The 10,000-nt window shown below is 43.3% G+C and overlaps 1 protein-coding gene across 2 annotated transcripts in view; it reads left to right on the top strand.

Moving 5' to 3' along the window:
- The window catches only part of LOC135091130 (venom allergen 5-like), an 88,853-nt gene that overhangs the window by 25,079 nt on the left and 53,774 nt on the right, over positions 1 to 10,000 (top strand). Inside the window, exon 1 of one of the 2 annotated variants that reach the window (XM_063988571.1) lies at positions 1,354 to 1,509. The exons of the other annotated variant lie outside the window; for it this stretch is intronic. The gene's annotated coding sequence lies outside the window, so the exon portion shown is untranslated. Of the gene's footprint in view, positions 1 to 1,353; positions 1,510 to 10,000 lie in introns of those variants that run through there. 2 annotated transcript variants of the gene reach the window in all.

Below are 10,000 nucleotides of genomic sequence, written 5' to 3'. Positions count from 1 at the left end.
TCATAGCTTACCTGGCTCCCTTCGTCTCTCTCTCTCTCTCTCTCTCTCTCTCTCTCTCTCTCTCTCTCTCTCTCTCTCTCTCTCTCTGTTTATATTTTTGTTATTTTGTTTTTTTTTCTTTATTCTCGTCTATCTCCCTCTCCTTCTTCCTTTCTCTCTCTCCCTCCCTCTCCCTCTCTCTCTCTCGGTGTACGTGGCGTGGAGTGCTGATGATGATGATGTTGGGTGTGGTCGCTGCTAAAGGATGTGACATGTGCTCAGCTTACAAACAATGCTTACGGTGCCTGCAGGATGTCTTAAGTGCTACCAGTGTGTCTGTGTGTATGTGAAAGAGAGAGAGAGAGAGAGAGAGAGAGAGAGAGGAGAGAGAGAGAGAGAGAGAGAGAGAGAGAGAGAGAGAGAGAGAGAGAGAGTCAAGAAAAGGAAGCTAAGAGGAAGGAAGAAGAGAATTGGAGGGACATCTTCTTTCTTCCCTCCTTCCCTCCTTCCTTCCCCCCCCTCCCTCCCTCCCTCCCTCTCTCCCTTCAACTACCTGCTCCTTCCTTCCTTCCTTTCCTTCATCTTCATGCGTGGAGGGAAATCACTGAAGCGAAGCAGGGAAGGGAGAGAGGGAGGGAAGAAGGTAAGGAGAGGGGAACTGGGAATAAGAGAGAGAGGAGAGAATTGCAAGATAGGTAAATAAGGAAGAGAAAGGAAAAAATAATTGGAGAGAAGAGAGAGTGACTGAGAAAAGAAATAATTAAGAAGATAAGGAAGGAGGATAAGAAGCTGAGGAGAGAGAAGGAAGAAATAAGAGGAAATAAGTGAATAAGGAAGAGAAGAGAGGATGACGACGAAAAAAGAAAATAGGAGGAGCAGGAGGAGGAGGAGGAGGAGGAGAGGGGAAACAAGACGAGGAGTACAAAAGAGAAAGATAAGAAGTAGGAGGAAGAGAAAAAAGAAGGAGAAGTAGGAGGAGACTAGAAAATGAACTTGAGGACCTGAGGAGGGAGGAGGAGGAAGAGGAGGAGGAATCGGCGATGCGTGACTTCCTCCTTCATTAAGTTTAAATCTTGAGTCTCGCATTTCCTCACCAGATATCACCTCACTAATTAACTTCTTATCTCCCCACTGCCCCCTATCTATCCATCCATCTATATTCAATCTATATCTATCCTCCTTTCCTTTACCTGTCCTGCTAATTACTCAAGCAGGCAGGTGAGGGGAAGGTACTGATAAGTAGGGTAGAAGTAGGCAAGTTGTAGGCGTATTGAGGTACTAGGGCGGTGGGCGGGCCTGTTGTAAGGACGGTGGGCGGGGAAGCTGGGGGTGGGCTGGCAGTTCGTGGGGGAAGGTGGGTGCCAGGTGACGGGCGAGGGGTGATAGGAGGGCAGGGACACCGGGGACGGCAGCGGGGGGAGCCAAACTGGGCGGGGATGGCAGGATTGAGTAGAGGAGAGAGGCGGAGGTCAGTGCTGCCGTGGCCCCCGAGCCGAACACATCCTCGCTATTTCTCTCTACCGCATCCAGGTGAGTCTCCCCTCTGGCCCTCTCTCCGTCCCCCTACGCCGCCGCCGCCCACCCCGCCCACCCTCACCCTTTCACTCCACCCCATCCTTACGCCGCCCGTCCGTCGGTGCTGTGTCGTGTATGTGTCCCCACGGCAATGTATGGGAGTATCTGTGACACTTCCCCTGCGCTGCCATCTTTGGCTTGTGCTGGAAAGGTCAAGCTTACTAGTGGTGGTGGTGGTGGTATTGGCGGTGGTGGTGGTGGTGGCACTGATGTGTGTGTGTGTGTGTGTGTGTATGTATCAGATGGCTCGTCATAGATAATGTATAAGTCATGTCAGCTGTAATTTGTCACCCATACATATTAAGAAAGGGAGAGTAAGGGAGGGAGTGGGCGAGTGAGTGAGTGAGTGAGAGGCGGGCCGTATTAACACACACACAAACAAACACCACCAGCAGAACCTCACCACCTCACCAACCTCACCATCAACACCCATACATATCACAGTAAACACGACACGACACCCCACACACACACACCCATTCATCTCAACCTTCCTTACCCCCTTACACTTCCCTAGACGTATTGCACTCTGGGATACGTGGCGCAGCATACCAATGAGTCCCACTAGTTAGTATTCGTCGTCTGAGAAGTTACACTGTCCTCTTTGTCATATACATTCTCTGATGCTTAGAGGGATGCGGTGGGAAAAAGAACACAGGGATTTATGCAAGGCGAGGCATCAAGGGAGTAAGAGCCACGGGAATACAGAGCAAGGATAGAGGCTGGGCACAGGCACACCCACTAAGTTTGTCTAGGTGTATGTGTGTGTGTGTGTGTGTGTGTGTGTCTGTGTGTGTGTATATGCTGGAAAGGCTTGGCGTGTATGAAGTTCGTGTTTTGATTTGAGTAAGGGTTGTGGTGGTTCATTGAAGTGTGTGTGTGTGTGTGTGTGTGTGTGTGTGTGTGTGTGTGTGTGTGTGTGTGTGTGTGTGTATTCTGGTAGCGCTCTCCACCTTTTACATATGTATATAGTATTCTTTTTTTGGAGTGCTCACACATATCACGTCCTGAAACACACACACACACACACACACACACACACACACACACACACACACACACACACACACACACACACACACACACACACACACCATCATTTATCCTCCTCTTCTTCCAATCAGGTCATCAAGAGACCATAAGCAGTCACACACACACACACACACACACACACACACACATACACACACACACACACACTCTTACTCCTTCACTCTCTCTCTCTCTCTCTCTCTCTCTCTCTCTCTCTCTCTCTCTCTCTCTCTCTCTCTCTCTGATTTACACACCGCCAATCACTTTCAGCCCAAGCCATACACACTCTTGTCCACCTCTCCATTTACAACGTCCATCAAATGTTCCTCTCTCAATACAAGCTTCTCTTACTACTACTACTACTAATACTACCACCACCACCACCACCACTACCACTACCACCACCGCCACTTCGTCTTGTTCATCTTATTCTTTCTTTTCTTTTTTTTTTTTTCTTACTTCTCTTTAGTTTTCATTCTTTTATTTTTCTGTCTGTGTGTGTGGTCTTCATTTTATTTTATTTTTTTATTTTTCTCTTTCTCTTTTCTTTCTTTTTGTTTCGTTTTGTCTTCTTTTATTTTATTTTTCTTATTTTTTTTCTCTTTTCATGTTAGTTTTTTTTTTGTCTGATTCTTCTGGTTCCTCTTTTTATTCTTCCTCGTTCCCTTCTTTTTTTTTTCTTCTTCTTCCTTCTCCTCCTTCTCTTCCTCCCCTATTCCTTAACTTTCTTCTCAATTTGTCCTCTCCTTTTTCTTTCATACTTCGCTTCCTCTTCCTCTTACATCCTATCCTTCTCCTTCTCCTCCATTTTCTTTTATTCCACTTCCTAGTTCTCCCTGTTCTCTTTTCCTTGCTACTCTTTTTCCTTCTTTTCCTCCTCTCCTTCTTCCTCCTCCTTCTCTTCTCTTCTCTTCTCTGTTCTTCTCTTCTCTTTTTTTCTTCATGCTCACTTTTCTCCTCCTCTTCCTCTTCTTCCTCCTCCTCCTCCTTCTCTTAGTAAACCTAAATAAGAAGAGAAGAAAGAGTCGCTTTTTCCAATGCTGTGTGTGTGTGTGTGTGTGTGTGTGTGTGTGTGTGTGTGTGTGTGTGTGTTCGGATTTATTTATTTTTGGTTGTTGGTTTCATATATTCATTTCCCTACTTATTTATTTATTTATATGCTTGCTTATTTATTTATTCGTTCATTCGGGCTCTTTATCTCTTTATTTATTAGCGTGTAGGTCTGCAAATGTGTGTGTGTGTGTGTGTGTGTGTGTGTGTGTGTGTGTGTATAAACAAGTGTACGTATAAAAATGGACAAGAAGGAACACACACACACACACACACACACACACACACACACACACACACACAAGTACACCTCCTCTATAAAGGTTTTCCCTGTAGCGTCAGAGTATCATATTCCTTCGTTATCACATGGTGTCCTTCAGCTAACCTTACACTCCGTTTCACATTATGAGAGAGAGAGAGAGAGAGAGAGAGAGAGAGAGAGAGAGAGAGAGAGAGAGAGAGAGAGAGAGAGAGAGAGAGAGAGAGAGTGAGGGTGAGAGAGAAACCTTAATGGATAAAGAAAAGAGCTTAAAAAAAAAAGGAGATTTCAATGCAATAGTAAATAGTAATCAGAAAAAGGTTTTATTTTGATGCATTTTTAAGTACAAATCTAAACTGCAAGAGAGAGAGAAAGAAAGAGAAAGAGAGAGAGAGAGAGAGAGAGAGAGAGAGAGAGAGAGAGAGAGAGAGAGAGAGAGAGAGAGAGAGAGAGACGATACATAAAGAAATAAAAAAAAAAAAAGATTTCAATGCGGCAGTAAGTAGGTATAAAAAAATAACAATATTCCAATGCATTTTTTAAGTACTAATCTAAATTACAGCTAGGGAAAGGAAGATTCAGTTGGATATTCAGGTGTGAATCTAGATTAACATTAGGGAAGACGAGAGATTTTAATGCAGTGTAAAATAGTAATCCAAATATGCTAAAATTGTTCAGGAAATATTCTATGCACATGCAAACGCCATTCAAATTGCAGTAACGGGAGAGAAAATTTAAATGGGGAGGAAAATGACGATCCAGAAGTGAGTGAATTACATTGTTCCTTTAACTTTAATTAAAAACATCATTATTTGAACATAAACCTCCTTTATTTATTTATTTATTTATTTATTTATTTATTTATGTTTCTTCTAAAGCCACATCTAAGCATTATACCAGCTGGAAACTAAAAACATTTATTCCTTCACCTTCTTTTTCCTTCTGTTACGTTCCTGTAATGAGAAGAGTGCGTTTAGTGAAGAAAATTCCCATCATTATTTATACATTAACCTTCATTATTTTCTTTTATTTCTTCTAAAGCCACATCTAAACATTATCTCGGCTGGAAACTGAAAATATCTATTCCTTCAACTCCTTTTTCTTTCCTCTACGCTCTTGTAATGAATAGAGTGTGTATAGCAAAGTGGATTTCCGCGTATCTCAGCAAAAAGCGCTAAAACTAAGCGGAAATTTCAACGCAACAGCCGGTAATAATTCAATACGTATACACATACGTACATATATACGAGAAAAACCACGGGAATATGGACTTCATCGCTTCATCTAATAGGAAACCCCCAAAAAACCGAGCAAATTAAATTAAAAGGTGAATTAAGGAATAAAAGTTTAATTGCTTCCATTATCTTAAGAGAAAACGAATTACTGATAGGACGAAAACAAAAAAAATGGTTTGCGTCTCTCGTCTTCTCATCTTTTCGTCCTCCTTATTCCTCTTTTTCTCCTCTCGATGGTGAGTGAAAGGGAGGTGAATATATTTACTCATTATTTAGTTATAGTTGTCGGGGAGTACTCTCTCTCTCTCTCTCTCTCTCTCTCTCTCTCTCTCTCTCTCTCTCTCTCTCTCTCTCTCTCTCATTTTCGTTCAATTCATCATTTTCCTGGTCCTTTTTTTCATCTTTCCTCCTCCTCCTCCTCCTGCTCCTCCTCCTCCTCCTCCTCCTCCCGCTCTGTAACACCCGACAGACCGACAGACAGCGAAAGATTCACCGCCCGACATCTAATTTCACCGCTGCCTTCAGAAACACCCATTAATGCTTCGGTCTAAGAGAGACTTCGAACCCCCTGCCGAGGCTTCATTAAAACCAGGATTATGAATGAATGCTGGAGAAGCCGCCCTGATTATATCTCGGCTCGGGGTGAAGGAAGAGGAAGAGGAGGAGGAGGAGGAGGAGGAGGAGGCCGTGATGGTAGTGTGTCGGCGTCCTGTGAACTTCTTCCTCTTCCTCCTCCTCCTCCTCTTTCTTTTCCTTTTCTCTTTTTCCTCCATTTTTACTTTGTTTTTCTTCTCTCCTTCTCTCCTTCCTCTTTTTCGTCTTCTTACTTTTCTTTTTCTTTTTTCTTGTCTTCTGTCTGTTTTCATCTCCTCCTCCACCTCCTCCTTCTTTAATTTCTCGACATTTTTCTTCTTTTTTCTCTTCGTATTTCTGTCCTTCATCATCTACACGTTCTCATAATTTCTTTCCCCCTTTTGCGCCTTCTTCTCTTTCTTTTCCTCCCTCCCTCTTTCTCTTTTTCCCTCTTCTCCTTTCTCTCTTCTTTCTCCTCTTCATCTTCTTCCTCATTTAGTAAATTCGCTGGAGCAATATTTTTTTCTTATCTTGCTCAAGTTTACGTTTCTTCGTTTCGTTCTTTATTCATCCTGTCTCTGTGTCTTGTTTACTACCTGTGTTTATCTTGTTCCTAATCATCTCTCTCTCTCTCTCTCTCTCTCTCTCTCTCTCTCTCTCTCTCTCTCTCTCTCTCTCTCTCTCTCTCTCTCTCTCGATTGTTGGATTAAAAATAGCACCAATTCATTCACCTTCTAATGTTTAGTGAAAATAAAAGACCAAGGTTACCAGAGAGAGAGAGAGAGAGAGAGAGAGAGAGAGAGAGAGAGAGAGAGAGAGAGAGAGAGAGAGAGAGAGAGAGAGAGATTAGAGTAAGAGCTTAGAAGGTTGAGATAGAGAGAGGGAGAGTAAGTAAAGCTTATGTGAGGAACAAAAAGGATTAAAGAGAGAAGAGAGTGGAGGAAAAGATGAAAAAAAAAGAGGAGGAGGAGGAGGAGGAGGAGGATTAACAAAGGAGGAAGGAAGAGAATGGAGGGAGGAGAGCAGGAGGGAGATAAGGAATAATAATGAGAGAGGGAGGAGAAAGATGAAAGGAGCAGCTGAAAATAATGATGGAAGAAGGAAGGAAGAGAGAGAGAGAGAGAGAGAGAGAGAGAGAGAGAGAGAGAGAGAGAGAGAGAGAGAGAGAGAGAGAGAGAGAGAACGAGGAGGAGGAGGAGGAGGAGGAGAAGTCAAGTTAGTATAGATTTATCATGCCTAAAACTATTGTTACTAGTCTTTTCCCCTCATCACTAACACACACACACACACACACACACACACACACACACACACACACACACACACATATTGCATATCCCGACAATTACTGAGTTGTGGGATAATGGATATGAGGTAATAACTTTGAAGGAACTGCGACTACGGGTCTTGTCGGATTCCTCCAGGGCCGCCTCGCTTCTCGCCTCATTCCGGGCCGCTTAGTGGTTGACGAAGGCAGTTTTAGTGGGAATATTTGAGGTAGATTGAATTTTTAGAATATTATTTTGATTTGTTAGGTAATATTCGTGGTTTGCTGTATTTAGGCTTGTTTGGCGATGCACGATGCGAGTTTCAACTGCGAATATTTATGTGACGATGGAATTTTTAAGCATTGAATAGTCTTATGGGAGATGTCAGCTCATTTATTAACATTTAATCTTAGTATTTCGTTTAGTTTCATGTTTATAGAATAGGAAGAGAATTTTTGGAAGGAATATTCAAGAGGAGATAATGATTTTAGCCTGGAATAGTTTTTATTATAAGAGAGAGACAGAAACAGACAGACAGACAGACAGACAGACATAAACAATAACTTCATCAAAAATATTCACCGCGGCATTAATTTTTTAAAGTTCCATTTTTAAGCGTGGCGAGAAGACAGCTTTCCTCTTTCCTCTCCAGCGGTGATCATGTGTGTGATGTTTACTGCGCGTGCCGAGCCGTAAAATCATACTCTCGGTGACAACCTGCTTGTTATGACCTTATACAGACGAGAACAAGTGTCCGGGCGAGGCATGTGGGAAGCTGGAATCATATGGGTGTTCTGGCCTGGGTGAGCTGCGGCCAGGTGTGGACTGATTAAGGCTCACCTGTGCTCTTGGGTCATAGGTCTTAGTATGGGTGGGAATTAAGTCTTTATATTTAATTTTTTTGTTTCGTTTTGGTCTTTTTCTCCATTCTGTATTAAAAATGTTTCTTTCTTTTTATTCTTTTGTCGTAAATTGTTAGTCTTTCCTTTAGTACGGGTGACAATCAGTGTTTTCCTGTGCGTTAAGGAATATTTCTCTCCAATGTTCTTTTCCTCTTTTGTCTTAAATGATTAGCTGTTGTGGTCTTCTGCCCTTTGTATTTTGTTCTTTTCTCGTGCTATTTATTCTTACAGTTAGTCTTTTATTTATTTATTTTCTCAGAGGGGTATTTTTCTCGTCATAAGGACTTACCCGGAACAATCTTTAGTCTCTGGTCTGTTTCTTGCTTCCTTCCACTGTAACATCATCACAGTCTCCCATGCTTCACTATTACCACAGCGCAGTGCACGAGTATTCCCACAACCTTCTTATTCTTCATCGCTGTGCATTGTGCTGTGAACCTTCAGACATTCCGCTATGGTGCCGTGAGTGGGACAGTTAGCGCTGCTTCCATTATTATAATCCCTGCATTTCCTTCCATTTTGGGTACAGCATTTCGTAATAATTCTTCCCCTCATTACTCTTCACCGCTGTGCATTGTGCTGCGAACTTTTTAAACTTACTAGTGTGATAGGAGGAGTTATTAATTTACCCGCGTATTGTGCAGCGTTCTCTCGTGGTCGCAGCGCATCTCACCGTTATCAATTTTCACTCCGCTGGTCTCCTGAGCGTTGCATTGTGCCGCGGCCAGTTCACCGCGGCGTTGTGAATGTCCTGCTAGCGGCGCTCGCTCTTGTGGGACGAGTCTGCTGATGACGCGGTATGACTGGCAATATCAGGGGCTTAGCTTCTCCGGCCCCGATTTGCCAGGAAGGGAGAGGGAGCAGGTGGATGATAAGGACACGAGAAAGAGAGAGAGAGGAAGGAGGAGGAGGTAGATGAGAGATTGAGGTGGAAGAGAGAAGCAGGAGCATGAAAGAGTGAGGCAGGAGAGAGAAAGAGAGGAAAAAGAAGACGAAAGAGAGAAAAGTGAGGAACGAAGAGAAGGAGGAGGAGGGAGAGAAAATATGTGAGAGAGGGAAAGGATGAAAGAGGGACGAAGAGGAAGAGAATGAGTAGAGAGGGAGAGAGGGATGAGAAGACGAGAAAGGGACGAGAAGAGATAGAGGGAGGGAAGAGAAAACGAAAGAAGAAAAAAAAAAGAAGGGGAGTGAAAACGAGGTACGAGAATAGAAAGAGGAGCAAACACAGGAGGAAGACGAGAGGGATAAGAGAGGGAGGAGAAGTAAACACAAAAGAACACAAAGAAAGTGCAAACATTAGCACGACTTTCATGTCCTTTGCGTGGCGATATTGAGATAAGGTGCTCTGTCTAAATTGGAAACGAGAACCGTGGGACAGAAGAGGCAAAGGAGCAGGAGGAAGAGGAGAAGGAGGAGGAGGAGGAGGAGGAGGAGGAGGAGGGGAGATAGTGAGTGAAAGGACCACCAAGGTACGCGATAAGCACATGAACTTACAGAGAGAGAGAGAGAGAGAGAGAGAGAGAGAGAGAGAGAGAGAGAGAGAGAGAGAGAGAGAGAGAGAGAGAGAGAGAGAGAGAACAAATTAATAGAAGCAAGTGATAGGTTGTTGGATAAGTGAGTAAAGTTTAATGGTTTGTAGATAAGGCGTTGCATGAGTCGGGTGAGATAGAGGCGTAATGAGCGAGCCAGCTGAAGTGCTACAAATGAACGTCACTCAGCGAGGGATAAGTTACCTGGCGGCGCGTTGATGGAGCACAGGTGAGGTTAGGGAAAGGTCAGGGAAGGGGTGACGGGAGGGGAGAGAGAGAGAGAGAGAGAGAGAGAGGGAGCTGATAGGAAGTTAGTTTGAGGAAGTAAAGTTGTGAGAAATTTTGGGGTGAGTAATCAAGTTTTTGGGTAAAGTTTAAAGGGACTCGGCTTGAAAGTGAAAGTATTTAGTGGAAGTGCTTAAGTATTTAGGGTAGGTAGTGTAGTTTAAAGGGATTAAAATGAAAGTGTTGAAATGTTTGGAATTAATTAAGGTTTAAGAAAATTTTGGGGGGTGAGGAGTCAAAGTTTAGGGGTCGTGAAGTTTAAAGGGAATGGAAGTGTTTAAGAAATTTGATAAAAAAAAAAAAATGGCGTGAG

Source organism: Scylla paramamosain, chromosome 36 (assembly GCF_035594125.1).
Source record: "Scylla paramamosain isolate STU-SP2022 chromosome 36, ASM3559412v1, whole genome shotgun sequence".
Classification (NCBI taxonomy): Eukaryota; Metazoa; Arthropoda; class Malacostraca; order Decapoda; family Portunidae; genus Scylla; species Scylla paramamosain.
Note: the sequence above shows the minus strand (reverse complement) of the source record. Positions and strands in the feature narration are given on the sequence as shown.